Source organism: Sorex araneus, chromosome 7 (assembly GCF_027595985.1).
Source record: "Sorex araneus isolate mSorAra2 chromosome 7, mSorAra2.pri, whole genome shotgun sequence".
NCBI classification, from domain to species: Eukaryota; Metazoa; Chordata; class Mammalia; order Eulipotyphla; family Soricidae; genus Sorex; species Sorex araneus.
Window position 1 is genome coordinate 58,969,747 of NC_073308.1, and position 26,600 is coordinate 58,996,346.

The 26,600-nt window shown below is 50.5% G+C and overlaps 1 protein-coding gene across 8 annotated transcripts in view; it reads right to left on the reverse strand.

Moving 5' to 3' along the window:
• Positions 1-26,600, reverse strand: part of TRIM2 (tripartite motif containing 2) — a 164,765-nt gene that overhangs the window by 74,938 nt on the left and 63,227 nt on the right. For 2 of the 8 annotated variants that reach the window (XM_055144774.1, XM_055144775.1), the window contains exon 1: positions 25,711-26,099. The exons of the other annotated variants lie outside the window; for them this stretch is intronic. The gene's annotated coding sequence lies outside the window, so the exon portion shown is untranslated. Of the gene's footprint in view, positions 1-25,710; positions 26,100-26,600 lie in introns of those variants that run through there. 8 annotated transcript variants of the gene reach the window in all.

A 26,600-nucleotide genomic window follows, 5' to 3' on the forward strand; every position in this document is an offset into this window, starting at 1 on the left:
GCCAGGAGAGACCCCTGAGCGCAGAGCCAGGGGTCCCTCTAGGTGGATTTCCTTCATCTCTAATTCCTTACCCAGACACTGGGCCACACTCCCCGGGGTGCCTTCCTGTATAGCCTCTCTATAGCGAACGCGTTTTCCTAAGCACTGAATTGGATCTCCTCGGCTGACAGCATGAAGCTGTTACGACGCAGGCTCTGGAGACACGGGTGGATTTGCTCCGTCTCCTGGCTGTCACGGCCTGTTAGCCCGTCTGTAAACGGCTGCCTCCTAAGGCCATCCTGATGATTAAGTGGTGTGGCAGGCAAAAGCCTGACACGGTGTTAAGTTACTCAGCTCCGCTATCCGGTCGTGGACACTTGGCTCAGTCATTTATTTAACCTCTCCGTGCCTCAGTTTCCTAGCAGGAAAATGGGGCTCATTAACTGGAGACTTATTATTTTTTTGCTTCGCTTTTTAATTTTTTCCGTTTGGTTTTTGGGCCATGACTAGGGTGCTCAAGGATCAAGGATCACTCTTGGCAGTGCTCAGGACTCATATGGGATGCCAGGGATGGAACCAAGGTGAGATGCATGTAAGGCAAGTGCCCTACCCGTTGAGCTATATCTCCAGCTTCCAAAACCTTGGGCTCTTGTGAGAATTTGATGGTTTCTGAAGAGAACCCACTACAGCATCTGATACACAGTGAATCGTCCAGACGGGAGTTCATAAAAGAGTACCAGTAGCACTGCTGCGGCCAGACATCTGAGTTCCCGGGCAAATGGGCGGCTTTTGTAACTCCTAGGGTCTGGCCGGCTCCTGTCGGGCTTCATTTATTTTTGGATGAATGAAGAGACTAAGACTACACTACGCCCCATTAATTCCTTTCTTAGGCCAGATAAAATAAATCAATAAAGGCGTGGGAAGAATGGTGCAGGATCAGAAGAAGCAGGGCTATCCACTTTTATCATGCCCAGTCTCCTCAATCCTTCTCACCCACTTAAGGCTGCTGTCTCTCTGCCCCGGGACCCAGGGGAGAGACTCCAGCGCTACTTTGTTGCCTTTGGTAAATCCTCCCCCTGATTTCTAACCCAGTGGGTGGCAGGAACTGGAAAGAGTCTGCTCAAACCCACCTGCCCCACTTTCTTGTGAGAAAGAGGCGTGGTAGTACTTTGTAAGGGTCCACGGTCACGGGCAATGAATGGCTCACGGCCAGCTTGTCGCTTTAAGGCAGATGTCTTCTTGGAAAGATAAGAAGAGAAACAGTTCCTGGGGCTCCTGTCCAGGACTGAACTCATCATCTCGGGTCATGAGAAATGAGACCTTGCTTTTATGCTAGAGGATCGGCGTCCCGGGGTGTCCAGAACTGGCCACCAGGTCTTATCATTGAAACATGGACAGAGGGTCCATAAGGAACCTCCCACTGGCTCTCAAGAGGGACGAGAAAATCTTCATGAAACCATCCATTACATTTTGTAAGAAACGTCCATTCAATTCCGAGTAAGTGATTCTTATGGAGCCTACCACTGGCCCCCAGGGGTACATCCCAGCAATCTGGGGTTGCGAGAGAGTCCAGACTCTGGGATCACACTGATGAGGGTGTGACTCTCAGCTCAGCCACTCCCCGTCCCAGCGGTGTGATTGGGGTGAATAACAACACCTCTCTGGGCTTCCTGTGTAAAGTGGCCTCAGAAGAGCACCCTCTCGTCTGATCACCACGAGGATGAAACCAGTGCAGGAAAGACCGAATGATCCCAATGTCTGCTTGGCAAACTTCTCCCTTGGCAAACATTTTTTTGTTTTGCTTTTTGGGGCCATACCCAGTAATGCTCAGGAGTCACTCCTGGCTCTGCACTCAGGATTACTCCTGGCAGTGCTTGGAGGATCATATGGGATGCTGGGGATCGAACCCAGGTTGGCCGCATGCAAGGCAAACGTCCTACCTGCTGCACTATCGCTCTGGCCGCACTCCAACATTTTAAATTTTTATTATTTCTTTTGGTTTGGGGGCCACACCCAATAGTGTTCAGGGCTAATTCCAGGCTTTGCACTCAGGGATCACTCCTGGTGGTGCTCAAGGGACCATATGAGGTGTCAGAAATCGAACAGGGTTTGGCGGCATGCAAGACAAGAGTCCTATCCACAGTACCATTGCTTTGGCCCAGGTCCCAACATTTTGATGAAGTTTTTTTGTTTCCTGTTGGCAATCCCAGGAGTCAGAACCAGGGTCCCGCACATACCAGGCAGGTGCTCTAACACTGAGTCATACCTCTGGCTGCAGAATAAATGAGTAAACTTTTACGACTTTGTGGGCCATGTGGTACCTGCTACTACCAGAGGATGCTGTGGAGGGAACAAAGCAACGAGAGAACATGGTATTTATGAATACCAGAATGCGGAATTTCAAGTAAGTTGCATATCATAAAAAATAAGACCCTCTTTTCAATATAGATACTGAAAGGTATCAAGAATATCTCCTACTTAACACAATGCCCAAAAGGGGGGAGAGAGAGAGAGAGAGAGAGAGAGAGAGAGAGAGAGAGAGAGAGAGAGAAGAAGAAGAAAAGTGACTGCCAAAGAGGCAGTCAGTGGGGGGGTGTGGGCTGATGGGATCGGGAACTTGGGGACACTGGTGCTGGGAAATGTACACTGGTGGAGGGATGGGTGTTGGAATATTGTATGACTGAAATTCAATCATGGCTTTGTCATGCTCTAAAAAAATAAAGATAAATTTTTAAAAAAAAACCTGTTTTCATTCTTTTCCCTTCAACCATCTAAAAAGGTAAAAAGCATTCTTCTGAATGATGGATTTGGTTGCAGGCTGCTCAGGCATAAATGGCTAGCATGTCCTTCTGCGGATTTATTTTCAAAGGAAAAAAATCCAGCTTGGGGACCATAAAGTTCTAATTTGGGGTATGACTCCTCAAACACAAGCCTGGTGAACTTTAACAAGGCTACAAACTAACCCACAGCAGCAAAAAGCTCAGAGAAGAAACAGTATGTACAACTTCATTAGTTTGTTGTGCACTGGCAAAGATAAGCGAAACAGTGCCTACAATTCACCTGGGCACAGGTAAGAGACGCCAATCCCCGAGATGCAGGATGGGTCTGTTGTGGAGAGGAAGGTAAGCTGTTCACAGCAGCTGCAAGGATGGGCTGTGCCCCCAAATGCCCAGTGACAGAGGAGTGGACAGAGAAGCTGCAGAATAAACAGGACGGAATGTATTACTCGACTGTAAGGGAGGGTGAAACCTCACAGCTTACTGCAACTTGGATGGAGCTGAAGTGCCTCACGTCAAGTGGTGATTAACATGTGAAGTTGGAGATATTATACACAGAGGACACACTGTACTAACAAATCCATAGAGTAAAGCAAGAGGAAGAAAGGCAAACACCAAAGGAAAGAGGAAGAGGCATATCCAATGATGACAAACCCTTGGCCTCAAGTTATAAAACTGAGATTATCGGGTGTCCGGAGGGGTACTGGGAACATTGGTGGTGGAGAATGGGCACTGGTGGAAGGATGGGTACTCGAACATTGTATGACTGAAACATAAGCACGAGAGTTTGTAAGCCTGTAACTGTACCTCATGGTGATTCATTAAAAATTTTTTAAATTTTTTTGGCTGGAGCAATAGCACAGCAGGTAGGGTGTTTGCCTTGCATGCGGCTGACCCCGGTTCGATTCCCAGCATCCCATATGGTCCCCTGAGCACCGCCAGGAATAATTCCTGAGCACAGAGCCAGGAGCAACCTCTGTGCATCGTTGGGTGTGATCCAAAAAGCAAAAAAAAAAAAATAATAATTTTTTTTAAATTAAAAAAAACAACTGAGTGCGGGGAGTGGCAGAGGCCCCCCACAGAGATGGGCTAGACGCGACCTAAGGACAGTGGTGGGGGCTCTTGGGTCCTTTGCTGGGGGTAAAGTTATAGAAACTTTGCCCAGCAAAACCATAAATACCGGGATGGGAGAGATGATGAAAGGGTTAAGGTACCTGCTGTGCACGAAGCTGATTCAGGTTCGATCCCTGGCATCCCATATGGCCCCCGATCCCTATCCCCAGTGACCTGAGCACAAAACCAAGAGTAAGCCCTGAGCACTGCTGGGTGTAGTCCCAAAAGAAAAGCAAAAAGCTCTGTGTGGGGACTGGAGAGAGATAAGCAGGGGTTAAGGCGCGTGCCTGGCATCCCATTGAGGGAGGTCCAAGTTCCCGAGCCCTGCCAGGGGTCGATCCTGAGCACAGAGCCAGGAGTGGCCCCAGCCGTCCTGCGCTCATGAAAGACTCACCCCCACGGCTGGCCATCCCAGAGTGCCAGGGCATACTAATGCCTCCCCCAGGGGGCACTGTCCCGTGGGAAGAAGGAAACCCAGGCACGGGTGGTGAGTGGAAGATGACCACAGCCTTCCTGCAGAATCGACGTTTGATTAACATGTCATGACACGGCATCTGACCCCGGTCATGTGAGTCCCCTCTTCTCAACAGCAGTTCCGGCCCCCCAGGCACTAACTAGCCCCAGTCCCAGCCCCACTCCTTCGCTCAGGAGGAATACCCACATTTTTGCCCCGTTTACTTTGGGGGGGTGGGGGAATTGGGGCCACACCTAGAAGAACTCGAGATTTACTCCTGGCTTTACTCTCAGGGATCACCCCTAAAGGGCCTTGGGGGATCACATGTGGTGCCCAGGATTGAACTAGGTCAGGCCAACCTCTTTATTTATTTATTTACTCTTTTTATTATTATTATTATTGAATCACCATGTGGAAAGTTACAAAGCTTTCAGGCTTAAGTCTCAGTTATACAATGCTCGAACAACCATCCCTTCACCAGTGCACATATTCCACCACCAAAAAAAACCAAAAACCAGTATACCTCCCATCCCCTCATGCCCCCCCGCCCCCGCCTGTGTAGTTGATAAACTTCACTTTACTTTCTCTTTATTTTGGTTACATTCAATATTTCAACAAAAAACTCACTATTATTGTTTAGAGTTTCCCCCTCAGAATCAGGCCTGCTGAAAAGGAAGCATTTGATAATTTCTTTTCCATTGCTGAGAATGAAGAGATATGAGGTTTTGGATTTCTGTATTTTAGTATTTTAGTAACTAAGTCCAGGGAAATTTCTGCCAGAAATTGCATCATTGCAAGCTCGTACCTCCCATTAGTGGTCCTCATAAGATGGTGGTCGCCTCACTATGACCCCTGGCAAGGAAAAGGGAAGAGAGAAAAACCTTTCCCCTCCTGGGGCGGCGTGGGGCCATGGCTTAGTTCCCAGTCTAGAGACATTTCTGCAAGAAGCTGCTGGTACCCAAAGAAGTTTAGATGACCTCTGGAATCATGCTCGTTCAGCAGCAGAGAGGCCACACATGTGCGGCCGCCGGGGTTACATTTTGGCGGAGAGCGGCTTACTTACTTATTTTTAAATTTGGGGTCACACCTGGCAGTGCTCAGAACTTACTCCTGGCTCTGCGCTCAGGGATCACTCCTGGCAGGTGTCAGGGACCATATGGGGTGCTGGCGATTGAACCAGGTTGGCCGTGTGCAAAGTGCCCTACCCAGTGTACTCACTCCCTCCTCACCCATTTACTTGAGAGTCTACACCCAGACTCTCCATGTGTATGTGATTAAATTCCTTCTTTGGGGGCCTGGAGAGATACAAAGGGCAAAGCACTTGTTTTGCATCGGCCACGCCCCCTTCAATCTCCAGCACCATAAACAACCAGTCAGAATGACTGATCCCTGAGCACCGCTGTGGGTGGCCCCCAAAGAAACAAACTAGCAAACTGATGTATTGTTTCTCTCTGATGAATCAGCCTGATGTGAATCTGACCCCTGGGCCCCTTTTGTGAAGAACCCTGGGGGGGATGGGGGGGCCCTTTGGCTATCAAAGAGCTCCAGGAGGGGCTAGGACCACCCTCACCCAACCGCAGGACATTCAAGTAGCAAGGGACCAAGTCTGATCTGGCTCCTGTGTGCCCAGGTGGAGACCTCGCCCCGGGCCCCCTGCCTGGACTCTCCAGAGACCTGGAAGCCTGAGGCCTTGGCAGGCTGCCAAGGCTCCTCGTGGATCTGCACCATCTGTGGAGACCGCGCTGCGCTGGACAGAACCGGACACACCAGCACAGGTCTGCGAGATGAGAATCGCAGATCTCCTGCCACAGCTGGCGGGCAAACAGCAGGACCTGGACAGAGCGCAGAGCCACAGGACCCTGCCCCGAGGCTGAGAGCACTCGAGGGTTAGAAATCCGCTGTCAGCCACCAGGCAAGGGGCAGGGGTGCAAAAATAAATCGAGACATCCTGTTCTAGGGGAGTTCCCAGAGAAGGCGGACTCCTGGGAACAAGACAGAAGAAAACTTCAAGACTTCATAGAGGGTCAGAGCTATAGGGCAGCGGGGAAGGCATCTGCCTTGCACGCGGCCAACCCGGGTTCGATCCCCAGCATCCCATATGGTTCCCCGAGCGCCAGGAGTCATCCCTGAGTATCGCTGGGTGTGCCCCAAAAACTAAAAAAGAAGAAAAAAGACTTCGCAGAGAGGCTGAAGAGCAGCATGGCAGCGCAAAGCAGACACAGAGCTTCGGAACGACCTGGGACCCAAACAGGTTGAGAACCGTGCAGGCGGGAAGCTGTGGAGAGAGCCTCAAGGCACTGCGGGACTCTGACCCCAGGCACATGAGGGACGGGGAGGTGTAGAGCAGGCAGTTCAGGTCTCGGGTGATTCCCAGCAGAAAGCGTCAGCCGGACCTAAAGCGGAAACAGGCTGTTTCCCCTGGTGGATGATACAGGGCAAAGGAAAGTAGAAAAGTCTGGAGCACTAAAGAGAAGCATCTGTGGAAGGCCCTGGTAGCCGGTGTTAGCTGAGGGCACCGACCCTGGAGATTAGACAAACACAGGCCCGCAACAGAACCGTGCGGAGAAGGAATCTAGTTACAATTAATGGGATGAGTTTTCTGCAAGAGAGAAGACAGAGAGGCTAGTAAGAGAGTTATTACTGGGAGGAGGGCTGGAGTGATAGCACAGCGGGTAGGGCGTTTGCCTTGCACGCGGCTGATCCCAGGTTCCATTCCCAGCATCCCATATGATCCCCTGAGCACCGCCAGGAGCAATTCCTGAGTGCAGAGCCAGGGGTAACCCCTGAGCACTGCCGGGTGTGACCCAAAAAGCAAACAAAAAAAAGTTATTACTGGGGTGTTTGCCTTGCACATGGCCGACCTAGGTTCAATTCCTCCGTCCCTCTTGCAGAGCCAAGCAAGCTACCGAGAGTAACCTGCCCACACGGCAGAGCCTGGCAAGCTACCTGTGGCATATTTGATATGCTAAAAACAGTAACAAGTCTCACAATAGACATTACTGGTGCCCGCTCAAAAGCAATTTGATGAGCAACGGGATGACAGTGATACAGTGATACAGTGATTACTGGGGCCAGAGGGTAAGGTGCTAGCTTGCCTTGCAATGCAGCCAACCGTGGTTCTGATCCCTGGCAACACAGGTGGTCCCTGAGCACCACCAGGGGTCACTCCTGAGCACAGTCATAGCAAGCTAAGTATCTGCCAGGTGGAGAAGCTTGTGAGACCAGCATGGAGAGGTAGAAATGGTTGCCAAGGTCACAGTTCTAGGCTGGGAAGAAAGATCTGGGCGGGAAACAAAGATTTGAGTGGTAGATCAAGGCAGGCAACAAACTCATCCTACTAAGCATCGACCATTAACCAGGCTCAGCTGGGGCATTTCACGCACATCCTCTTCGTCCTTTCAACAACCAAATGAAAGGAACACTGTCTTTTTTTTTTTTCTTTTTGGGTCACACCCAGCGATGCTCAGGGGTTATTCCTGGCTTTGCACTCAGGAATTACTCCTGGCGGTGCTTGGGGGACCATATGGGATGCCAGGGATCGAACCCGGGTCGGTCTCGTGCAAGGCAAACGCCCTACCCGCTGTGCTATGGCTCCGGCCCCAGAACACTGTCTTTATCCCCACTAGGACCACTAATCTGATTAAGCCATAGGGGGGATTCAGCAACTAGTCCGTGCACACACACACCCCCACCATTAACAGAGCATTCGGGCATTGCAGTTTCCCAGATGTTTGTAGGTGTGAACCACAATAGACACAGCTGACGTTCTGCCGCCCAACACCTACTGCTCACTGAAACCCAAGTTGCATAAGATCACAGTTAGCCCTCTGCTGCTTTCTGTTCTACTTCATTTTCAAAGAGCTTGCCTGCAACCCACAACCCGATTCTCACTTCATCACTCCCGAAACCCCACAGTTTGGGACGGACTGTTCCACACCCTCCCACGGGAATCAGATAGGAAGGGACCAGCAGAAGGAGGAGAGAGGGAAGCAACATCAGACTCGGGGGTGGGGTGGGGTGGGGTGGAGAGCGTCACCTTGGTGTGCTTTTCAGTCCAAAGCACTGACATGATGAGAAGCAAAACCTCTCCCACCAACTCCACCAACTCCTGCCCGGAGGACACGTCTGTGGAAGCTAGCTCTTCGGGAGTGAGTCATGAATGGCTGTCGCCAGCCCTGACGGGGCCTGGAAGGCATGCTGGCTGCCAAGTGCTCCCACCGTGTGGTACAGGAAAAGCTGCAGAGGCACTCAACTTGGGAGAATGTCTGAAGCTGGCGGATCTAAAATTGCTACAACATCACATGGCAGTAGGAGCGGGGCCCACGGCTCACAGAAAAGCCGGCCCCCACGTTGATGCAATTCCTGCAGCTCGGAATGGTGAGAAGAAACCAGTACCCCCAGGCAGGAAGTTATGGAATATGACATTTAAGATCTTGCTAAGGAGGAAATGGTCTTGCTGGCAGAATTTGAGCAAGTCACCTGGAAAACTCCTCATAGACACTGGATCTCTAGATATATAGCGTCATCCATCCTTCCTCTCCAGAGGAAGAAAGGAATGCTTCCTTTCTACTAAAATTTATCCCTCCTGAGGGGTCCTTCTGTCTCCTCACAGACTCCCCTGTTCAGTTTTTCCTAAACTCCTCATGGGAACCATCATCCAAGCTCAAGTTCTCCCACCCTCACCCCAACAGCGGCCAGTTCTCTTCTGGTTCTCCTCCCACCTGCCCGAGGCTCCTGGCACTGGAATCACTCCTTCCCTTCGGCACCCACTCCCCTCAGTCTCTCCTCCACCCCTGCCAACGCTGCTGGGACCCACTCCTGGAGGTCATCTGAACACCAAGCCCCTTGCTCTTCCACACACGTGCCCAGACACCTGCCTTGGGTCTCAGGGGACCCCGAGGGCCTCTCCCCAGGGCTGTCCCATGCCCCAGGTTCAGTGTCTGCAGCAGGTTTGCTAATTGGCCCCTGGCTCGGAGGTCGTCACCATCACTTTTTCCACAGCCACTGTGCAGCCTCCTCGGTCATACCCTGGTCTGTCTCCTCAAGATCAGAGGAGGAAGAACTACTCCATAAACTCCCGAGGTCCATAAGCACTGTTAGGACTCAACTTAAATATTTTCAAGTCCCCTCTGAAAAATGTCCATAGATTTTTTTCTATTTATTTTTACCCTCTCTCACATCTCCTGCCTCCAGTCCTTTTTTTCCTAAATAGTATCTGCCAATCCAGCTGGACTGAAACTTTTTACTAAAATACCTTTTCCAGGCTCAAAGTGATAGCATAGGAGGTAGGGCACTTGCCTTGCATGTGGCCGACCTGGGTTCAATCCCCTGCATGCCATTTAGTCCCCAATCCCCCAAGCACCAAAAGTTGGAATTCTTGAATACAGAGTCAAGAATAACCTGAGTGGGGCTGGAGCTATCGCACAGTGGGCAGGGCATTTGCCTTGCACTTGACCGACCCGGGTTCAATTCACAGCATCCCCTATGGTCCCCTGAGCACTGCCAGGGGTAACTCCTGAGTGCAGAGCCAGGAGTAACCCCTGTGCATCTCTGGGTATGACCCAAAAAAGAAAGTAAATAAATAAATAGAAAAGAAAAGAAAAGAAAAGAAAAAAAGAGTAACCTGAGCATAGTTGGGTGTTGCCAAAACTTTTTTAAATAAAATAAAATACTGGTCTCCCTGTTCCCCCCACTGTTTTATTTTTTTTTTAATCTTGTGCTTTGTCTCTCTTCTCTCAACTTTGTATTTGTTTGTATCACACAATTTGATTAGAGCTAAGTACACTTGGTTTCCTAATGGATACTTTGTGATATTCTTGGGTCTAGTGTTACATTTTTTCACGTGATTAATCTCCGGTAGAAGCCCCTTTTCCAAACACCTTTCTATATTCATTTACTCCAGAAAATAGTCTTTTATCTAGGGCTTCACACAATTTTTTGCACTGTGTAATCCGCTGCCACAATGCCCGTCTCACTGAGCATGTTCTCGATCTGAGTTCTAACAAGCCCTTTCCTGGACCATCCACAAGACTTCATTTCCTTGCTTCTGAAAGGCTTCCTCTCAGACACGCTGTAAAAATAAGATGGAACCATGGGTGTGAAAGCACTAAAAGGCGATGATTTACTCTAATACAAGACTGAATCATTATTACCATCTTGCTTTCAACTTAACTCAGCTAGCTTCGATGTTGATTAAATTATGGGCTTGAGCCAAGGAGCTGGTTCTTCTAGATTCGTGTGACAGGGGGCAATAAATTTCATGAATAATAAAAGATGAGAGGAAGGATGAAGGAAATGGCAAAACACATCCTGGTGGGTCAGCAGAATTATCTTCATAAAACAAACATAGGGTACCGTCCCCTCCACCCTCCTTAGGACACACAGTATCACAGGGTCGCACAAGAAATAACTGGCAGTCCCCAGTGTAATCAGTTCTGGTCCAATAAATCCACAAGCTCATCCACAATGTTTAAGTCAAGAGTGTCATATTGGGGCTGGAGCAATAGTACAGCATTTGCCTCACACACTGCCAACCTGGGTTTGATTCCTGGCATCCCACATACCACCAGGAGTAATTCCTTAGTGCAGAGAAAGCCAGGAGCATCGCTTTATGACCCAAAAAGCAAAAGAAAGAGACAAACAAACAAAAGAGTGTCATGTTTTGGGCTTTAGGGGGGTAACTGAATTTTACTGAACTTAAAGCTGAAAGCGAAGCAAGAATTGCTCTCTGTTCCTACAATCTGGAAAGCTGGCCCACCCTGGTCAATTTGGAATCTCAGTAAAGCTCATCCTCGAGTCTTGACAATATTGATCACATCGAATCAGGGGAAAATCAGCCTCCCTGCCGACTGCAGTGAGGAGGATCCTTAGGATGCACAGAGGGAATGTGTTTATTAAGTATTTGCGTTGTAAAATCTCCAAACTTCCCTACAAAGCCAGCCCTATGCATTTTGGGTTTGACCAAAAAGAAAAAGGAAAAAAGCCAGGGAAATGGCTCAGAGTAGAGTCCTTGGGCTCGATCCCTGGCACCACATATACACAAAAAAAAAAAGACGGAAAAGGGGCTGGAGCGATAGCATAGTGGGTAGCGCATTTGCCTCACATGTGGACGATCAAGGTTCAATTCCCAGCATCCCATATGGTCCCCTGAGCACCACCAGGAGTAATTCCTGAGTGCAGAGCCAGGAGTAACCCCTGAGCATTGCCAGGTGTGACCCAAAAATGAAAAAAAAAAAAAAAGATGGAAAATTGTTGTCAATGTTTGTATTTTTTTTTTTCAAATTCTGAGCCATACCCAACAGTTCTGGGGGGCAACTGACAGCTCAGTGCTCAGCCATCACTCCCAGGGTGAGGGTCCCTATGGTTCCAGAGATCAGCACCAAGCATGTGCTCAGCCTGTATCACTGGAATTTACTGTTCCTAGTTTGTGGGGTTTTGTTTTCAGTTTAGGGGCCACACCCAGTGATAGTCAGGGCTTACTCCTCGCTCTGCACTCAGGAACTACTCCTGGCGTTATTCAGGGAACAATCGTGGATGCCAGGGATAGAACCTTGCATGGCCGGGCGCATGCAAGGTAAGAGCCCTACCCACTGTGCTATCTCTCCAGGCCCTTATGGTTCCTGTAAAGGAGTTACATTAACGTTTCTTCTTTTAGTTCACTAACCCCCGGGTATCGGATGCACCCACTTTCTTTTTTTTTTTAATTTTTTTTTTGATGCACCCACTTTCTATCCTGGCCAACTCCTTGGAGTGGGTCATGTGATGCTAAACACAGCACAGCAGAGTATAAATACAGAAGCGCTCTGGGTATCCCATTCAGAAAGGTGAACGTGGGGGTGTGAGGGCTGGAAGGCAGACACAGGCCACAAGCAGGCTGCGTGAGTTCATACCTGCAGGGACCCTCCTTCTGGCCTGCTTGTGACCCCCCCTCCCCCCCAGTCTCCCTCCCCCTTCAGGCAGCGCTGCGCTGAGCAGCTGAACAATGCTGGGCTCGGACTAAACTACTCCAGAGATCTGGGAACTCTCCAGCAAACACATCTACCTAGGGGCCTGATGAAGAGGAAACGGCGTAGTGGGAACGAAAGAATCAGTTCTCACTAGATTTCCTTTCCGCGCTGGAGCATCCTGTAGGCATGAGCCCCAGCATGCCGAGAATATTTTGTACCGCATTCTAAATGAAGACCAGCTCCCGTGCAGATGGGCTTCGGGGTTTCAGAGCCAAAAGAGAATCTGACTACCCCCGCCGCAGGAACTGCAAAGCAAATTCTTAATGATTTCTCATTCTGGCGCTGTAAGGGCGTTTTAGAAAGGGCTCTGAACATGGTCCGTGACAGATACTTACTAAGCACTCCAAGTCTTTGTCTAAGCACAGTTTATGTGGGCGCCAGTTAAAGTCCTTAGAGAGCAAATCCCTGAAAAATCGATTTTTCCCTTTAAGTGAAATTATTTTAAATGAATAAAGCAGGGGTGGGAGAGAGTACGGGAGTTAAGTCTTTTGCCTTGTGCACAGCCTACCCCAGTTCAAACCTCAGCACTGCCTGTGGCTGTCAAGCACTGCCAGGAATGAGCCCTGAACAAAGAGCCTGGAGTAAGCCCTGAGCAACAGCAGGTGTGGCCCCCAAACAAAACAACTGTCAAAAAAAGTGGATTAGGGCACCAAAACGAGGTAGCAGCGGGTAGGGAGTTTGCCTTGCACATGGCCAGCCCAGGCTAGATCCCCAGAATCCCATATGGTCCCCTGAGCACTGCCAGGAGTAATTCCTGAATGCAAAGCCAGGAGTAACCCCTGAGCATCACCAGGTGTGACCCCAAAAGAAAAGAAAAGAAAATGAAAGGAAAGAAAAAGAAAAGAAAAGAAAAGAAAAGAAAAGAAAAGAAAAGAAAAGGAAAAGGAAAGGAAAGGAAAAAGAAAAGTGAATTAAACAGGGCTGGGAGATAGCAGGAGGCCTTTGTTCAAGCTTCTGATCTGGTTCCCAGCACTGCATGGTCCCGCAGTACTGCCAAGTGTGATCCAAACACAAACAAACTGAAAGAATAAAGTTGGCCTTCTGAGGCTGGAGCAACAGCGAGGGTGCTGCCTTGCACAGGGCTGACCCGGCTTCAATCCCGGGCAAACCATATGGTTCCCTGGGCAGCACCAAGAGTGATCCTTGAGTGCAGAGCCAGGAGTAAGCCCTGAGCATCACTGGGTGTACCCCAAAACTACAAAACACACACACACACACACACACACACAAACCAATAACTAAAAACTGCTCTTCCCTCATGGGGTCTCAAGTTGAAGTGGAGATAAGAGACCAAAAAGGAGCATGAGAAAGGAGCACTTTGCCCCGGGTTCCCCCACTCCCACTGTCCCCTTTTCAGGCTCCTAGATGTTTCCCCCTGGGCCTGTGGTGGGAATTTTGGTAGCTCAAGGTGGGCTTCAGCCTCAGGCACCACGTGCTCTGTGTCTGGCTTGTGAAGAAAAAAATAGATAAAGGACACTCCAAGAGTAACTGCTACTTGGTAGCCCCAAAATAAGGAAAAGAAACAAAAAAGGTTGTTTATGGGGCCTGGAGAGAGCACAGCAGGTTAAGGCACTTGCCTTGCACGAGGCCAGCCCTGGTTTGATTCTCTGCACTGCACACGGATTTCCGAATCACCAGCAATGATTCTTGAGCACCACCAGGCAGGTACCAATCTTCCCCACCCCCAAAAAAAAGAGACTGATGAGCAAACGACACCCCACCATGCTGCTTCATTACAGCCTAAACAGTGCAACTTCCAGGGAATGAGGGCAAACCAGACCGTTTGCCTACGGCTCAAGAGCATCATCGTGTGGGGCCCCATACACAGACCATGCACTCTGCTTGCAGGAATCTGGAGACTCCGTGCTTTAACGAGCGGCATTGATCAGTGGTTTCCTTGCTGGCTGTAATCCGAATAGGAAGGTCTCTAGTTTGCCACAATAAACTGCTCTGAAACAATTGCTCCCTTTTGTGTTTCTTTGTATCTAGTCACTCTGGATGACTTCAGATTGACCTGGCTCGGGTTGAGAGAGGCACTTGCCTTGCATGTACCCAACCAGGATTCGATCCCCAGAACCACATACGGTGCTTTGAACACAGGCAGGAGTGATCTCTGAGCACAGAACTAGGAGTAAACCCTAAGGCACAACGCTTCTCCCTTGCAAAAAAAAAAAAAAAACAGACTGGCCAGGCTAAAGAAAGAAAGGACTGGCTATCCAGGTGGGCAGCACTGTGGCTCTGTGGCAGAGCTCCTGCCTCGCATGGGTGAGGCTCAGAGTTCAGTCCCCAGCACCCTCTCATCCCACCCAGAGGGACGGCCAGGGCTCTGCCACAGGAACAGAGGGAAAGCAAGGCGGGAGAGGCGGGCAACCCAACACAAAGACTTACTTTTGATTGGAGGTTCATGTCTATAATCCCCGTCTTTGATTAAGGGAGCAATTATTTTTTCCTTCTGCAGAACCCAATCCACAGAGTGAAGTGGAAGGAACTTCAGACGTGGTGCAAGAACCAGCTGCCCCAAATCCGTAAGATCATTCACTCACCAACGCAGAGACTGCAAGCCCCTCAGCCAGCCAGACAGCTGCCAAACCCAACTGTACTCTTAACCTTGAGTGACAAAAAAGAAAGAGGAAGGGGCAGACCTGACCCCAAGTGTCCCTTCCTTGAATAGCCAGCGAATTCTCGCCCTGGCCCCTCCCCCTTCTAAGCTGCCCGTTCACTGTGTTAATCCCCAGCAGAATCATAACTGAGGCAGACTGCCCAGCTCGGAACACAGACACGCACCCTCCCGTGGTGCCCTCAGTCAAGGGCATCCAGGCACGCTAACAAGATGCAAATCCTGCTCATTGTGGCTAATGCCTTTTCTATTCCAGAGCACAGGCTCAGAAAACTCACCTTGGAAGGCAGTTGGATAATAAAAGCTCTGGCACCATCGTGAGATGGGCCTCGCTCATTTACATAAATGGCATGTGGTCCGCCAAAGAGACAGTTGCGTCTTTGTTTAGTCAGAGAGGCTATTTCCATCATGAAAGAGACCTGATCTCATCTGGGCAATTAAAGCGAAGCTCGGGGACCTTTAGCACTGGTCCGCGGGGTCCTTTCAGTGCCAGCCCAGCCTGGCTGGAGTGCGTGGTGCCAGGAGAGGAGCGGGTTCGGCAAAAGACCCAGACACTGCGTAGGAGTCTTGGGGCTAAGTAGCAGGTGTCATTTTGCCCAGGTTATGTTGAAAGAACTAAGAACACACCTTTCACTGCCCAAGGAAGCCAATCTCAGTAAACCCGCCCCCCTGATTGCCCCAGGAAGAGGCTGCGGCTGCCCCAGATGGCACTGCCAGGTGAGGCAATCAGAGAGCAGGTGGGAGAAAAATCATATGCATCTCCAAGAACGCAGCCCAGGCCTGAGAATGGCGCCCAGGCTGACCGTGCTTTGCTGAGGGCGTACAGGGGGGTGACAGCATCTCTGTTCACAGAGGACCCCGCATTCACCATGAGTGGAAATGGAAATGATTCACGCAACTTTTTTGGTGGGGGTATGGTGGGCTACACCTGGTGGTGCTCGGGGGTTACTCCTGGCTCTGCACTTAGGGACCACCCCTGGTGGTGCTTGGGGGATCATGCCTTTTGGGGATCAAACCCAGGTCGCCCTCATGCAGGGCAAATGCCCTCACCACCACTGGATTGCCCACATGATTCCACCCTGGGGTCTATTCCAAGAACACAAGAAAAACGTCTGCACTCCTGGTCTCTGCAGCCCTAAGGACACTGGCCAAGATCTGGCAACAACTCACATGACGGATGAGACAACTCACGACAGGTGAGTAGATACAGGAACTGTGGGGTCCAGAGAGACTGCTGAAAGGCGGAGTGCGTGCCTCGAGAGCTGGAGGTTCTGAGTTCGATCCCTGCAATAACCAGCCTAACCCCATATGGCCAGGTGTGGTGTGGCCCAGGCAGCCCCCAGCACCGCCAGGAGTGGTCCGTGGTTCCCTGAGCACAGCCATGGAGGCCCCCAAACAAAAGAAAGTCGTAGGACACACACAATGCAATACTAACACTGTTTGGCCATAAGGAAAGACGAAGCCTTGCTTTCTGCTGCAATCTGGGTGGAACTGGAGAGGGTTGCACTAGGCCAAAACCAAAAAGTCAGAAGAAAGACAAATACTGATCTCACTCATTTGTGGTCTTTAAAAAAAGCAAAGCAAGCAAATAATATCCAATGAACACAGACCCTTACTTAGACTCTGGCAAAGAACTGAGGCTACCTCCAAAAGGAGAGATGGTGCAGGGAGGGAGGGAGAGAGAGAGGGTGAGAGAGAGGAAGAGAGTGAGAGAGAGAGAAGGAGAGAGAGAGGGAGAAAAAGAGAAGAAAAGTGAATGGGGGTCGGGAAAGAAACTGGGCCTACTGGTGCTGGGAAAAGTACACAGATGAAGGGTCAGGTGATGGAAGATTATATGACTGAAATCCAATCATGAACAACTTTATAACTGTGTATCACTGTGATTCAATTAAAAAAGAAAGAAAGAAAGAACTGAGCTACCTAACAAAGTGGAGAGCGGGAGGAAAGGGTCTCCCTCTGTGGCGAAGGGGTACAAAGCCACACGGGCACAGTGTGGTAACGCTAGAGCAATACAGGGACGGGAGGGGAACGGGGTGAGTTCAGGAAGAGAAGAGTCCCAGAGAGAAACTCCTGAGGAAACCTCTCAAGGTGCTGCTCTTCTCCAACCCCTTAATCTTACCACCTTGCATGTCTTAATTTCTTTTGTGTGGGGGGGAGGGGGCAGGGAAGGGGGTTCCTAGATTCCTGGTTCTGTACTCAGGGATCACTCCTGGTAGAACCAGGGGACCATAAGCAGTGCTGGAGATGGAATCAGGTCAACTGCATGGCAAGGCACTTTAGCCACTGTACTATCTCTCCAATCCCATATATTGTGTTTGTTTTGGGGCCATGCCCAGAGGTGCTCCAGGCTTACCCCTGGCTCTGGGTTCAGGGATCCCTCCTGGCTGTGTTCAGGGGAACATATACAGTGCCTGGGATGGAACCCAGGTCAGCCGCATGCAAGGCAAGTGCCCTACTCACTGTGCTATCTCTCCAGCCTAACTGTAGCACGGTAGCACTGTCATACCGTTGCTCATCGATTTGCTCAAGCGGGCACCAGTAACATCTCCATTGTGAGACTTATTGTTACTGTTTTTGGCATATCGAATATGCCACAGGTAGCTTGCCAGGCTCTGCCATGCGGGCGGGATACTCTCGGTAGCTTGCCGGGCTCTGGAGAGTGACGGAGGAATAGAACCCAGGTCATGCAAGGCAAATGCCCTACCCGCGATGCTATCACTCCAGTCCTCCAGCCTAACTAAGAAGATAAAAAGAAAATGTTTCCCACTTTTCCAGAGCATCCTGCTTAAGATCCCACACCCCAGCTTCCAGGCCTGCCCCTTCCTCTTCTCAAAAGTTTCGGTTGAGTTTGGCCCTCTTGGCTCTACTTCTCCACTTTCACTCTCCGCATTACACGTCTGAAGCAAACATTTACACTCTTGGAACAATGTCACCTCAAGGAATCAATAATTAAAAGACTAAAACCAACAGTCGAGTGTTGGGAGAAAGCTCCAAGGGCTGGAGCACAGGTTTTGCATGTGCGAGACCCCGAGTTGGATCCCACCCCCGCCCCCAGCACTATCAGATACAGAGCTGCAAGTGGCACTGGGCCAACATTGCTGGGGAGCCTCCCCCCAATAAATAAATCAAACGGGCCACTGGAATTTAAAAACATCTTTTCTCTCTTCTACCTGACTAAACAGAACAATGAAAAATTAGACAGAACAGTGAAAAGTTATATAGGATCCAGCTGTATCACCTCATTCAAAATTTTAGAATCCGTGGCAAATGCGGCTACCCAACATCTCATACGCGACACCACTGATATTCCAGGGGTACCACACCACATTGGACGGGATGGAAAGTAGAAGGCAACCAATCTCAATTAAGAAAATATTAGCACACCAGGCTCAACCCGTAACAAAATGTTAGTAATCCATCTCTTATACAAGGGCTTAATGGTTCCAGGGTGAGATACAGCAATTTTCACACACTTTCTTCTAAGGAATCTTTTTTGATCACTTTTAGCGAATCATTCATATCAACAATACAAAATAAATTATTTAGGGCCTGCTATTGGGGCAGGTTTGGGTGGTGGTTTGGAAGGTTGGAAATAATGATGGTAGGAAGGTGTAACAGTAGGGGGATTGGTGTTGGAATACTGAATGCAATAAATTGTGAACAACTTTATTAAAATACAATTTCAAAAAATTATATGGGGGTCTAATCTCTCACTTTTTGGGTCGTAGGGCAGGTTTCTCTATTGAGGAATCAGAGGGACTGTCGGTTTTGTTTACTTCCCGGCCTCCCAAAAGCATCACTTTCCTGTTCTGGTGATGTTCTGTTGCATTCAATCTAAAAAAGACATTCTTGGGGCTGGAGCGATAGCACAGTGGGTAGGGCGTTTGCCTTGCACATGGCTGACCCAGGTTCGATTCCCAGCATCCCATATGGTCCCCTGAGCACCGCCAGGAGTAATTCCTGCTGCATGAGCCAGGAGTAGCCCCTGGGCATGGCTGGGTGTGACCCCAAAAGCAAAAATTAATTAATTAATTAATTAAAAAGACATTCTTGAGGACTGGAGACGTAGTGCAGGGCTGGGGGGTGGGGGTACATAGGGAATGGGGAAGTGAAGGCACATGCTTTGCTTGGGACTGACTCTGGTTCCGCAAATCCCCTGCCAGGAGTAACCTGTGAGCACAGCTGCTGTGGTCCGAAACCAAAACATTAAACAACAACAACAGAAAGACATCCTGCAACAGCAGACCTTCTGTGACAGGGACACGACTTAGGGATGGCCACCAAGACCGACTGGGTCCCTCAGAGCTCAGAGGCCTTCAGCAAGGGTCTCCCAACTGCGCTGGTTCCAGAACCACCCATGCCCGAGGAGGCCTGTTTGACCACAGGCCCCCCCAGACACGACCAACAGCTTCTGCCCGACACTTCCTAAGGCGCCAGGAGCAGGAGGCTGACAGGAAATGTGCTTCTGCCTGGCTCCGGGCACATTCTGCCCTGCCCGGCTGGCCCTTCGGCCTAAGCAAATTTCACGGAGACATTCCAGCATGTCATGGAAAAAGTAGGTGTTGAAAATTGTGGGGAGCAGATCATTTCTCTTCAAAGATTCAGATAAGCTCCAAAAGCAGGCTATGCAAAAATGATTGATTGCTTTAAGAAGGAACAGTTATTAGCAAAGCAAAACCTCTGCCAACCAAAGCTCAGTTTCAGAGGTTGAATTTCCTCTGAATTCTGAAAAAAAAAAAAAAAATAGACCATGAAAGTTGAGTGGCCAGTAAACATTGGCCGAGGGAAACCAGTTTACTCCCTCCTGCCCCGCTGCCAACTTAGCTCAAAGGTTGCACCTGCCAATTTCTGGAACTCTAAAAGCAAAGTGCGGGGCTGGAGTGATAGCACAGCGGGTAGGGCATTTGCCTTGCATGCGGCTGACCCAGGTTCGATTCCCAGCATCCCCTATGGTCCCCCAAGCACCGCCAGGAGTAATTCCTGAGTGCAGAGCCAGGAGTGACCCCTGAGCATCACTGGGTCACCAAAAAGCAAAAAAAATTAAAAAATAAAAAAAAATAAAAGCAAAGTGCTCTCTGTAAGAAAGACTTCCGAGAGAAAGTACTAAATTAGACTCACAGATCATTTGCAGGGGCTTTTTTTCAGACCCTACAATCGAGCAGGTGAGTCTTCGGGTCTGGTACATCAGACAGCGGGAGCTGTAACAGACGTGAGATGGCGCGCCTGGATCCCTAACATCGCCCCCCCCCAACCTCCAGTGTGGTCCTGGGGGTCCTTGGCACCTCAACCCCCTACCAGCACTGTATCCCCAGCCCTGGCACGGCAATGCAGGCATGGTTGGCCCTCCCACCTGAGTAGAGGTGTAGAGGCTGTGTCCCCGGTGCCCAGCTTACGAGGCCTAAGGGCAACATCAAACATTAGAAATAATGTTGCCAGAGAACTGTGACACTTCAGCCTTCACTCAAGGCTGTCCAGATAAAAGTCTGGAGGGAACTCGGAAACAGACATTCTGAAGGTGGGTCTCAGGAAACCCTACAGAGTCCGTCGTTCCCATTGGCACCAAGAGCCAAGTGGCACGAGCTTCTTGCCAGCATCTCCATTTAAAGCCTGCACAAATCCAGCCAGAGTGATTTTAGGAGCAATTGCAAATACTGGAGCATGTGTAATCCAAGATGGTTTGGTGCAAACCAAGAGGTCTCAGTGCAGTCAAGAGAGCAGAAAAGTTCTGCTAGGGATTTCAGGAGGGATTTCCGGAGAATTGGGTGGGGAGGGGGCGGGTTTTTCAAAGATTCTCTGATCACTGCTTAGGTGAACTCTACCTTGACATCAAGCAGCCCTGGTGAGGGCTCGTGTGACTCCAGCTGAGAGAAGGTCAAGCAGATCTCCCCCAGAGTCAGGCCACCGGGCCAACCTCCTAGAGTCAGTCGTCAAAAATCCGAAAGACAGAATTTAACCCCGGGTCAGCACACGTCAACTATTTCCACCCAGGAGACTTTCTATTCCATTATATGCAGTTTCTCAGCTGAAGTTCCTTTTTGGTATCTCAGATTGAAGGAGGATGGGGGGGAGGCTGACTAAGCAATTGCAAATTGTTGCATATCGCTGAAGGCAGCGATGGGAAGGGGGCCTGCACCTTGGTAAAGCTTATTGGAAAAAACACCTGAGTACCTAATGGCCCAAAGGCACGAAGGCCTTTGATACACAGCACCCAGGTGAGGAGACTGGGAAACCTTTGAGACTCAGAATTTCAGGCCCAGGGGTCTGAGAGAGATCGAGAGGGCAGTACAGCAGGGAGGGTGCTTACCCTGCTTCCCTGACACCCGAGGGTCCCTGGGCCCTTCAGAACTCATCCTTGAATGCAGGGCCAGTTGTGGCCCGAAAACAAAAACAAACAAAAGGACTCCAGGCCCAGAGCGGGCTGGACCCCTGGGAGAGGCTGAAGCAAAGGTCACACTAAATAATCAAAGACCAACAGCCCCAAGCTCTCCCTCCCCGGGAGTTGGGGAAAACTGCTTATAAACTAACTTGGCAGAAGAAAGAACGTTCTGGGGGAGTGGCTGGCATCTCTGCCTGGGACGTGGGCGTCCATCCTTTATGGCATGGGAGATCTCGAAGCTCTGCTTGGGATGTGTACGTGGCTCTCCCCACCCTGGAGAAGCCTGTGCTCTCTCTTGAGCAAGAAATGCTCTTTCCCACATGAAAAAAATGCTCCTCATCACTAATCATCAGGGAGATGCAGATCAAAACAACCATGAGATACCACCTCACACCACAGAGACTGGCACACAGCCAAAAGAACAAAAGCAACTGCTGTTGGAGAGGATGTGGGGAGAAAGGGACCCTTCTACACTGCTGGTGAGAATGCTGACTGGTTCAGCCCTTTTGGAAAACAGCATGGACGATTCTCAAAAAATTAGAAATTGAGCTTCCATTTGACCCAGCAATACCACTCCTGGGAATATATATGGGAAAGGCTAAAATAAGTATAGTAGAAATGACATCTGCATTTGTATGTTCATCGAAGCACTGTTTACAATAGCCAGAATCTGGAAAAACTCCAGTGCCTGAGAACAGATGACTGGTTAAAGAAACTTTGGTACATCTACACAATGGAATACTATGCAGCTGTTAGAAAAGATGAAGTCATGAACTTTGCTTGTAAGTGGATCAACATGGAAACTATCATGCTAAGTGAAATGAGTCAGAAAGAGAGAGACAGACATAGAAAGATTGCACTCATCTGTGGAATATAAAATAACAGAATAGGAGACTAACACCCAAGAACGGTAGAAATAAGTACCAGGAGGTTGGCTCCATGACTTGGAAGCTGGCCTCACATGCTGGGGGAAAAGGCAGCTCATATAGAGAAGGGGACACCAAGTAAAGTGTGGTTGGAGGACCCGCTCGGGAAGGGAGATGCGTGCTGAAAGTAGACTATAGATTGAACACGATGGCCACTCAATACCCCTATTGCAAACCACAACACCCAAAAGGAGAGAGAACCAAAAGGAATGCCCTGCGGGTGGGGGGGGGGGATGAGATTGGGGCGTGGGAGGGATACTGGGATCATCGGTGGTGGAGAATGGGCACTGGTGGAGGGATGAGTTCTTGAGCATTATATGGCTGAAACACAAGCACGAAAATATGTAAATCTGTAACTGTACCCTCACGGTGATTCACTAATAAAAAAAAAAAAAGAAAGAAAATTTAAAAATAAATTTTTTTTAAAATAAACTTTCTCTCTCCTCATTTCCCAGACACACTTGCTGTATTTCACTATTCATCTCCCCCTGCCCACCCCAAAAGGCTTTTCTTTTTTTTTTCTTTTTGGGTCACACCCAGCGATGCACAGGGGTCACTCCTGGCTCTGCACTCAGGAATTACCCCTGGTGGTGCTCAGGGGACCATATGGGATGCTGGGAATTGAACCCAGGTCGGCCGCGTGTAAGGCAAACGCCCTACCCGCTGTGTTATCACTCCAGCCCCACCGAAAGGCTTTTCTTGTGAAGGAAGATGATGTTCCTGGAAAACCTGGTAGAATTCAGGACCAACTTTCCTTTCCCGCAAAGAGCGAGTCCTCGCCCCAGCCCGAGTCCCACAATTTTCCCAAGAAATTGGTGGCAGAAATCCTCTCCCAGGCCCTGAAGAACAAGTGTGACTCAGGTTTGACAACCGCCTCATGGGGCCGGCGAGATGCCAGGTCTGCACCGTGCAGGGACTCAGAGCAAACCTCCAGCACATTTAAACTTCCCCAGAGTCTGGTGTGGAGAGAGAAGCACAGGCCCGGCTTGGGTACCGCCACTTCTCTCCCCGCTCACATCGGTCCCCTGCAACAATGATCATTCTGCACCAGAAAAGGAGAAGAATTTGCTGGCGGGGGGGGGGCGGTTGCTGGGATTTCCTTCTGAATGGGACCATGGAATTTCCAATGAAGGAGTTTGCAGACATGGAATTTTCCAGGGACATAAAGCAGGGCGGGCCTGGCAAGCTGTTCTGAGACCGCTGATCAGGCCTGCTGTCATTCAAACTCATTTGGACACAGAAATGTGAGGACAATCCAGATGCAAGGCTCTGAGATGGAATCATAGTAAGGGTGGAAGGGGGTGAGAGCATAGAAATCTGCAGAAAGAGCAAGAAGGCCACTGAAAGGGGCATCTACGGGGGAAGGTGGGAAGGGGGAGAGTGAGAACACAGGTGCCAACCCCTCTGTATCTGACCCAGAACATGCATGATGCAGGGGCCAGTGATACAGCCGAGCGGGTAAGGCACTTGCCGTGCATATGGCCAAGCCCTGGTTAGATCCTCAGCATCACATACAGTCACCTGAACATTGCCAGGAGTGACCCCTGAGCACAGAGTCAGGAATAAGCACTGAGCACTGCTGGTTGTGGTTCAATAAAACCAAACCAGGGGCCTGGAATGATAGCACAGTGGGGAGGGCGTTTGCCTTGCATGCAGCCAACCTGGCTTCAATTCCCAGCATCCCATATGGTCCCCCGAGCACCGCCAGGAGTAATTCTTGAGTGCATGAGCCAGGAGTAACCCCTGTGCATCACCAGCTCAGACCCAAAAAGCAAAATATAAATACATAAAGTTAAAAAAAAAAAGCCAGGGGCCAGAGGATAGTACAGCGGGCAGCATCACCAGGAATTAATTCCTGAATGCAGAGCCAGGAGTAACCCCTGAGCATAAAAATAACCCTCCAAACCAAATAAAGAAAACAAACTGCAATATGTCCCCACTAAGCTGTATCTTTAGGAGAGGGGTCTACTCTTCTCCATCAAACCCATGTCAGCCCTAAGGAAGGACAGAGACAGAGGATTTGGGATTTTTGTTTGTTTGTTTGCTTGTTTTGGTACGTTCTTGTTTTTCATAGATCCCTAACAGCTAAGATGCTAAAAGGAAGGAAATATCAAATGCGTCATAAAGCACTCCATCAAATGCCTGGGTTAAGGTAGTCAACGGAGTCTGAATCATTCCTGCTCTTGTTCCTCTCAGCCCAGGGGCAGGTCGGCTGAGGAAGAGACCAAGTGGAAATCCGAGACTAGAGGTCAAGCCGATCCCTAAGGCAATGAACCGCGGCGGTACCTCCCCCCGCGCCCCGCCCCCTGAGGGAACCGGAAATACAAGTCGCCAGGTATCAAGCCCATAATTATACTCTAATCACATGGATGCAATGCAATCTCTAAATTTATAAGAAAATAGGCCAAAAACTGGGGGCTGGGAGTGTGGGGGGGGGGGCGGTATCTGTGCCCGTGCTGCCACAAGAACCAAAACCCTCTCCTGCCTTGGACGGAACAGAACCTTCCCTATCTGGAATTCTCTTTGAACCTAAAACGGTCTTTGTATAAAATCAGCGCTAGTGATTTGGAGAGGACGGGGTGGGGTGGGAGAAGGGGGTGCCAAGTCCCCGATGCTCCTGGAGTTAGATTACTGGTGGGAAGGAATTTGGGGTTCACGGAATGCTTTGGCTTTGTCAGGAATTTCAAAAGACGAATCTTCCTGCCCCCCCGCCCCCCGCCGCTATAGACCTAACTTGTCAGCCGCACGCCGTTTTCAACACGGGAGTGTGCATTTTTCTGAAAAGAACAAGCCTCCCCATCTTAAGGATCCCCGCACGTTCTCGGGAGCAGCGTCTCCTTCCTCTCCCTAGAAAGAACTGCACCGTGCTCCGGAGCGGAGGGGATCAAGAGTGGAGGCGATGGAGGCGAACTGAAATCTAATAGAGAAGTTTCGGGAAGGTGAGGGAAAAAACCGAGCAAGAAGAAAACCAGGCACGAGAGAGGGGGCGGGGAACCCATCTTTTCCAACAGGATGAAAGCATGCGCGCTTAAGGTTGCATTTTTGTTGTTGTTGTTTTTGTCTTTTTTTTAATCCCGGAGCAAAAATGTAAAATAATAATAATAATAATAATAATAATAATAATAATAATAATAATAAAAACCACTCGACTTTGAAAGCTCCACCAGCGATTTCAGCAACTGCGGTGCGTCCCCGCCCCCCGGCCCCTAGGGACCCGGGAGCGATGCAAAGTCCAGGCTTAGCATTTCCGCAGCGCAGCCCGCGGCACCCCCCGCCGCGCCCGCCCCGGCGGGTCCCCCAGCACCCAGGCAGGATCCGGAAGCGGGTCCGCTCGGCTAGGACCTTGCCCCCCGCGGGGAGGTGGCGGCTGGGCCGCAGTACCCGGCCGGGTGGCGGGACCGCGGCTTGCACGCTCGGCCCCCCCGCACCGCACCGAGCCGCAGCCCCGACCCCCTTACTCACGCGCTGGCGGGAAGCGTTGGGGGGCGAGCGCGCGCCCCGGCCCGGGTTAGAGCTGAAGGTGACCCCAGCGTCGCTAGGCTGAGGTCGGGCACGCGGGCGCGCGGCGGGAACGCTGTCCCCGGGCGGGATCCCGCGGGGCCTGGGCTCCGGGCTGGGTCACTGCCATGGCATGCTCGTCCCCGAGCAGGGACAGCGACATCTGTGTTCCATAAACCCGAGGGGCCAGAGGCGAACCGTGGATTTAGTCACAGGGTCCCGGCCGGCGCGGCTGCGAGTCCCCGCGCGCACGGCGTGCAAACAAACACGCAAGTTGCTGCCCGCATTCCAGAAAGATTCCCCGGGCGATGCCTGCGCGGCCCGGCGCCCAGCCTCCCCGGCCCGGCCAATCAAGCGCCGCGGCGCAGGAAAAGGGGGTGTGGGCTGGCTTGGCGGGGCTGCTCCAGAAAATGCGTCCTCCAGCCTGGGGACACAAATGCACCGCTCGGTCCCAGGGCGGGGTGGGGGGGGGGGCGGGCAGCGACCTGGGAAGGGACAGCGTCCAGTCCTGGGCGCTTCTTGATGCAAAACAGTCGCGACGGGACCAGAGTGCGGGGGGCGGGGGCGGGGGGGGGGGAAATCTCGTCGTTTCCTTTCATTTTGACAGATGAATTCACTGCGACGCAACAGCCGGCTCTGAAAATGATGAGGCCTGAGCAGGGGGTAGGGCGCTTGCCTGGCACCCGGCCGACCGGCGTTCGATCCTCCGCATCCTATCTGTGGTCCCCAGAGCCAGCGGGGATGATCCCAGAGCACAGCCGGGTGTGCACACACCCCTACCCCCAAAGTGAAAGAAAGAAAGAAAGAAAGAAAGAAAGAAAGAAAGAAAGAAAGAAAGAAAGAAAGAAAGAAAG